Below are 8,135 nucleotides of genomic sequence, written 5' to 3' on the forward strand. Positions count from 1 at the left end.
CGCCCCAGTCCATTGGTAGTGCACTATTTCTGACCCGGGTTCAGAGGGAATAGGTAGGCATTTTGGATGGAGCTCAGAAGGCTTTGAATGGCGGGCTTTGTGTTCAGCATCCTCTGGCCTGACTGCTGTTTGATCTCCCTGTTTCATCTGGTTACAATGTTCTTGTTCTGAAAGCGCACGATCTTCTTATCGTGTTTTCTTTTTTACTTCTGAGAGATGAGATGATGAATCCGTGCTGAAGGATTGATTACTCAAAGCACAGCTAGTGGGGTCTCAGGGTCTTCCACATCAGCACATCCTCAGAACGCTTATATCAGCAAATCCGACCCTGCTTTTTGGGGTTATTGAATTGTATATTAGTGTTGGGGTCAATTTGAATCGAAGGCAGTGTCCGTTCAGAAGGTAAACTGAAATTCCACTGATGCAATTATTTATTCATAAATGTCAGTCTATTGACTTTATTGAATATGCATTAATTTATAAATAAATGTATACAGTATATTAAATACATACTGAAGTAGAAGCCACTGATATGTATTTTTTTTTATTTGATCCAAATTCCTAAATTGGTGGCCCCCAATTCGTTCTGACCCCAACCCTACTGTATATACGAGTTTGGGTTATTATGTCATTCTTTTTTTCTAGCTTCTTTTTTTTTTTTTTTTTACTGTAAATTGAATTTAGTCTTACAGTAATTACGCTCAGCACATTTCATTTGGTCGTACCCCTCTGACAAGACTGATTGTGTGGAACAGTAAATGCTTTCATTAATAACATTGGGGATGGGTATTTTCAGCCAGCAGTACTCCAGCTTTCTCGGTGACAATCCCACTAATTGCTCTGCAGATTAATGATTATTTCTGCCTTAATGTTTCTGTTGCCTTTAATATGACTGCTGTAAAGAATTCATTAGTGTTATCATATTTCACCAGGGCAACGAAAGCGCACTTCCTTGATTTAATTTTTGTGTGGCTGAAGATGTGTGTGACATGTGATGCCCGTGTGGATGTAACTGGGAATAGTATCACACACTTTCAAAAGAAATTGGCGTGAACTTGGTGTAAACCTGCTGTACCCTGCACAGACCTTTCGAGAGGCATGTGGAAAAATGGGCTCACACTGATGGACAACGTCAGAGTGTCTGATGCGTTTAAAGATGGACGAGGCGTGTGTGACAACCGGAAAGGGAACAAGACTGCTCAAAATAACTGAGGGAACAAGTAATCATCACAGTATAACACCAAGTCAATTAAACTTCAGTGATATCAATCTGTCCAGTTAGGAAGCATAAGTCAGTGTGAATCAATCTGACCAGACCGTCAGAAACAGAACCCATGAGGTTGGCATGAGGGCCCAACGTCCTCTAGTGGGACCGGTGCTCACAGCCCAGCACCGTGCAGCTCGATTGGCATTCGCCAGAGAACACCAGAATTGGCAGGTCCACCATTGGCGCCCCGTTCTCTTCACAGACGAGAGCAGGTTCACACTGAGCACGTGCGACAGACGTAGATGAGTCTGGAGACGCCGTGGTGGCAGCGGATCAATGATGGTCTGGTGAGGCATATCCTTGGAGGGTCGGACAGACGTCCACGTGCTAGCCAACGGTACCCTGACTGCTGTTAGGTACCGGGATGAAATCTTCAGACCCGTCGTCAGAACTTACGGCGGTGCAGTGGGCCCTGGGTTCCTCCTGGTGCAGGACAACGCCAGGCCTCATGTGGCCAGTGTAGGCCGTTCCTGGATGATGAAGGCATTGATGCCATTGACTGGCCCCCATGTTTCCCAGACGTCCATCCAATTGAGAATTCTGATATATTTCCACCAATATTTGTCCAAAAGATGAGAATTATGTTGGCTGTGTATACCCACATTTTATACACTAATATATAATATTATATATAACATGCCTAAAACTTACATCCTAGACTGTGGATTGTATAGCAATTTCCCAGGGGAGTGTAGTGCTTATCTGAGAAACACATGAGCGCCATTCTTATCTTTTTTATTACTAATTGTTTTTTGGACCACTCAGATTCGCTCTGAAAAAGATCTGATGTGATTGGTCAAAAGACCAATTCACGGAGAGAAAAAAAAACATTAGTCTAGATCTAGCTGAGCATCTGTTTTGTAGGAAATGCTTTGTAGGAAATGTTTGGGCTGAAAGCAAGAATCAGCAAAAGCCAAAGCTGAGAGAGGGGCCTGGAGAACCACTCTGAAATTCATGAACGGAGCATTGGATGCAAGAACTGACCATCCATAATATCAAAATGCTAGTTTGACCAATGTTTTGAGGGAAAGGAATGTCACGGACTGAACAGTGTGGAGGAGGTCTGACTATCCTGTGTTTTGTATTTGTTGTGGGATTTGTCATGCGTGTTATATTGAGTCATGCATGATTACATTAACTACCTCACATTTCTATGACCACCATTGTTTTGTTGTATCGCATGATTGTGTAATCGTTACCATGAATGCTTCGGTACTGCGAGCTGATGTGTGTGTTTTGTCAACACACACATCGTTTTCTAGGCTGAGTGGACGGGGGCCTTGGTGTAGTTAGAGATCGCGATACGGTTGAGCCTCGCTGAAAATCCAGAGCTGGAACCCACAGGATGTGATTGAACTAGTACTTATTGAACACTGCTTTGGTTTGTCATTTTGCATTTGTGGTCAGTATGAATTTTGAAATATTTTAGCTTGTCTGTTTACCAATTCAAATAAACTCTGTATTTTGTGTGTCTATATCTCCTTTAAACCTTTGGCATGACATTTGGCATTGTCGGCAAGATAACTAACCACAACACAAGGTGCAAGATGGCCGGCAAACCCAATCCTAGTGGAGCTCCTGGCACTTCTGTTGCCAGAACAATGGTAATGCCTTGGTGTACGGATTCACTGTGGATTTCAAAGATTGCCGGGAAAGATTATGCTTGGGCGACGGGTAGACCGAACAAAAGTAGCGATGCAGGCTCAGGGTCTTTGTTCAGATCAATCGTCTGTCTTTATCTAATCAAAACCAAAAAAAAAAAAAGATCTCTCTACATGTAGAGAGACCGGCGTCATATGAAGCAGTCTTGAATGAACTTAAGAGGCTACAGGCCTTCATTTTGTCTGACGGACAAGTCTGCATTCAAGTCCCTTGTGATTGCTTTCCACGCTGTCCAATAAAGCATGAACAAGGACAATTTGTCTTTGATTTTAATGCACTGGGCGTGTTATTTTAAAGTGATGGGTGATATGTAGAGTATGTGATCGCTGCATAACTCAGTTATGGGCGGTCGACTGTTTCGTCTGACTGTCTTTTCATGGCTGCGGATCACTCTTGATGGCAGCTTGTGCAAATCAACAACTTTCCTATATATGTATTTCATGTTTTATTTACTAATATATAATGTATTTAATGTTTTATTTACTAATGTACATGATGTATTTCATGCTTTATTTACGTATTTTAAATCCTGTTTGGAACCCATAAAATAACAACTACTAAAACAGATCAGGAACTGGCACTCAAGCTATATAGCTTGGTACTGTGCCCAGATTTGGATTTTTTTCAACAAAAGCATTAGCCTGCCGGTGAGCTACAGCTAGTAGCAGTGTTGTCAGTCTGTCTGTACATTTGTGCCTTAAAAATACCAGCTAAATGCAATAAAAATAGTCGAAAACAAAACAGATTCAGAAGAAAATTGAAAACACCTGCAAATGACTAAATATATACACATTCATCAGGGGCTCTGTGTCTACTCTGCATCTGTGCAAATGGAGCCATTTTGACTGCTTGGATGTTGTCCTTGCCAGCACTAATTGATAACACTATGAGAGTTTACAGTGGTTTAATTCCTATACAATTCGTAGCTATGACATATTGGATAATAAACAATTTAGTTGATTGTAAAAGGTCATTAGAGAAGATAATGGATAAATTGCGTTCGGAAAATGTTAAACGACTTTTAGTGACTTTTTGTCTTTTAGTGACTTTGTTGTTTTTAGACAGGTTCCAACATGATTAGGTTTGATTTACAATTATGCATCCTCCACCTATCTAGATGCATAATAATTATCATTTATCTCCTCTCAATAATTGCTTTCATTAGCAGAGTTGTTAATTGAATAACAATTCATGAGGCCCAGTGATCAGTGATAGCATCAACCTTCACACAGGCCTTGACGGGTAAGCTCCCTTGTGTTTTAACACTCATAATAAAATATCCTTTATCAAATTGGAAATTTGTGTGTTCAACTATGTAATGATGGATATGATTATATATTATTACGTTCTCCTTGATTAGATTATTGGAGCAAGCTGTTGACGCAAATAATTTCATTAAGATCCTGTGTTTAACAGGTGGAAAACATCTGCTGTTAATTAGTGGCTATTGTATGTTATTTGGTTCATAAAAATATTCTAAGTTTTTAGCTTGAGAAGTAAACAATTTGAGTTAATTCAATCTGTTATGACAAGATATACTTGACACATTCAATTGCTCTTCACTTCTGGAAGTATTCAGCTGAACTCAACTTTCCTTCAAGGCTCATGTTCTGTTTACTCTGTTCTCGACTCTTCAGTATGCTACCTTAACCAATACTTTAACATGTACACTCCGTCCCAGTCAGTTGGCTTGATTTATGTACCTGTTTTTTTTCTGTTAGATACACAAGGTCAGATTGAGTCAGCTGAACTTAGAAGAACAACCGAAAGTAGCCTACCTTTAACACTGAAATGAGGCTGCTAATGAGAATCCAACTCGTTGGCTCATTAATCTCGTCCTTTTCCCTTCCACCTGTTCTGTGCCACCTCACCTCTAACTCCAGCTAAATCAATCCCGATCATCCCCACGTCATCTCTCCCTCGCCCTCCCTCTCCCCCACGCTCACTTACTCTCCTGGTTCTTGCCTTTCCTCCTTCTCTCTCTCACACTCTTTCCCAGAAACACCCTCTCCCTCCCTCTCTTGTACGCAGTGTCCCCATCTCCATACCTACATGTGTCAACGGTGCTTGCTCATCTGTTACTGAGGCTTCATCTGCTCCGATTAACCTACAGATCTAACCAACAGACATGTTCATCTCTCTCCCAGACGTGTCTGGTGTAAGTAGAGAAAAACAACACATCCGTTCTAATGGGTCGTGTTGTGACAGGGGTTCTTACGATGATTGATGATGTGCTGTTAGGCTTGATAACTGACACTGCTGAGTCTCCACACTTGTTTCAATTAGTGGCACTGAAGGTCATGTTGGACTACAGCTCATTTACATACGTATAATCAATTTCCATTATCATCGATGACACAGGAGCTTTCTGGATCTCTGTGTTCATTTGGATCACTCTGAACTAATAGCTCCTCGTATCGGAAAGGCTTGTCTGTTAAGATTATGGCTGTGAGTGTCTGGGACGGTAATGGTGCTATTTCAAAACTCCCTCTCTCGGTCTCTCCCGGTCTCTCCCGGTCTCTCTCTCTTTCGTTCTGTGTTTCTGTCTCCCCGTCTGTCTCTCTTACGGTCAGTCAGTGATCCAAGGCCTGAGCACGGATTGCTGACAGCTCCTTGAAGAGGATGAAGCGTTAAATATGTTGTTACTTAAGGGAACGGATGGATTGGATTTCCTCATCAGACTTTTGTGATAGAGTATTTGGCCCCACAGAGTAGACTGACACCACTCTGACATCCACAGAGCTAGGATTACCCTTCACACAGCATGGGAGTATGTTCTAGGAAGTACATTTCTATGGTCATTATAAGCACCACCATCCTTCACCAGGGACAGTTACGGCACACAGTGATTTCCTTCACAGCCAGGGCGGACAACCAAATATTTGTACCCTGGAAAATGACCACAACTAAGATCAAGAACAGTTTCACTTTCTGAAAATGTATTCATTTGTCCAAAAGCGCTAATGCTGATACGATACAAATGTATCTTCATCCAATGTTAACGAGAGAAATTACCTCACAATTTTGTACTGATTAGTACTGGCTACATGAGGCCCTAGGACACATCACTGTACATAACATAGCATAACTGTGTATAACATAACAATAACATAAGTGTACATAATATGACAACATAACATAACCCTACATAACATAACATATCTGTACAGAAAATTATGTGACATAACTGTGGATAACATAAGAACATAACTGTAAATAACAAAAAACAACATAACTGTACCTAACATAACAACATAACATAACTGTACATAACAGAACTTTACATAACATAACTGTACATAACAGAACTTTACATAACATGACTGTACATAACAGAACTTTACATAAAATATCTGTCTGCTTTTGATATCACATGTGTAAATTGGCCACATTAAACCCACTCACGGACCGCATGTCGCCCAGATGCTACCTGTTCCAGACCCCTGCTATGGACTTTATTATCTCCACGTCGTCTAGAGAACTAAAACAGTATACTGACATTTAAAATTTCTGTTTGCTCTATAAAAAGCCACCTCAGTAGGAGATATAAGCATGAGTTTCCAAAGACAAAAGTGAAGTTCAGTTCTCTCACCACTCCTGGGAGATGCTGAAAGCTAAGCATAATTAAGCAAATTTGATTAGAATCAAGCTTGACTTCTTCAGTTGACTTTTAATGAATGCAAATCGGGCATCTACATCCCTAAGATTAATTTCAGCCAATTAAAAAACACAAGAGGCTTATTGAAAAGAGGGATGGGGGAGAAGGGGGGGGAAACGAGTGAAAGACCTTTATCCAGTGTACAGAGAGACTTTATTCTTTCTCTTTTTTCTCTTCGTCTCTCCACTCCACCTCCTCTTCGTAACATGCTCTCTTGGGGTTTGGCTTTTCTCCCTCCATGACTTGGATCGTAATCGGCATGATGTTCCGTGAAAGCACCGTGAATGGAAATGAGGCCAAAACATAAAAACAACAGTTCATCCAAAAGCTTCAATATCCACTCCATTCTCTTAGTGGCTCCCCTTTATGTAGAATATGTTCTCTGTGTGTGTGTGTGTGTGTGTGTGTGTGAGTGTGGTTAGGTCTTACTGAACTCATGGGGACCAAATGTCCCAATGAGTATAGTAAAACCAGAAATAATTGGACCCCGTGAGGCAAAAGTCAATTTCCGGCTCAGGGTTTAGGATTAGGGTCAAACTTACAATTGATTTTAGAGTTAGAATTAGGGTTTCTTTAAAGTCCAGGCGTTGTTGGTTAAGTTTAGGGTTAAGGTTAGGCATTACATCTAGGTAAAGTTTAGGCATGAATGTTACTTTATTGAGGTTAAGGTTAGGGTAAGGTTTAGAGTTGGATTAGGGTTAGGTTAAGGTTAGGGTTAGGTTTAGGTTTAAGATTAGGGCAAGGGATCATGCAATTTCTATTTTCTGGTCCCAATGAGGGTAGCTGTACAAACTTGTGTGTGTGTGTTTGTGCGTGTGCATTTGGTAAAGCATAGCGCTTGCAATGCCAGGGATGTGGCTTTGATTCCCACGAGGGTCCAGGATCCAAAAGGACATAAATATCTATTCAACTCACCACTGTAAGCTTGGGACAGGAGCGTCTGCTGAAAGAAAGATGTACTCTGTGTATCCCTTCATTCACAAGTAACTAAATCAGGGTGTAAATGTGTAGCCTGCATACTTCTTTGTGAAAGGGTAGCCTGCATACTTCTTTGTAAAAGGGTAGCCTGCATACTCCTTTTGTTCCAGAAAATAGTTCCAAAACCGTGGTTTTCATCTGATGGTCAAAAACATTTTGTGTTTCGAAGGTTGGGGGTTGAGACACAGGAGAGGGACAGGGTTGTAGGAGCAATTTAGGGAACACACTCTGGATCAGAGGTCAAGGTTAGGGTCGCCTGCTGCCTGCCTGCCCCCTCCCCTTCCTGGGGGTGGGAAATGTTAACGTCAGAGCACTGTCCAACTCAATAACTTGTAGGTTGCCGTTTTTAATTAGAAGATACTCACCGTTTATGTTCAAGATATGTCCGTTTTTATGGCAGTTCTATTCTAGTTTAAGGACCGCGTGTTCTGAACAAGGTCAACAGATATGTGTGATGTCTTTCTAAGAAAATATCCAGGCTCCTCCTCTTCTCCATTAGAATGTGACAGTAGCATTCCGTCTCCGAGCCAGCAGCCTCGCACTGCTCACTCCAGCTCAATTCTGTAACCG

This window comes from Esox lucius, chromosome 22 (genome assembly GCF_011004845.1).
Source record: "Esox lucius isolate fEsoLuc1 chromosome 22, fEsoLuc1.pri, whole genome shotgun sequence".
Classification (NCBI taxonomy): Eukaryota; Metazoa; Chordata; class Actinopteri; order Esociformes; family Esocidae; genus Esox; species Esox lucius.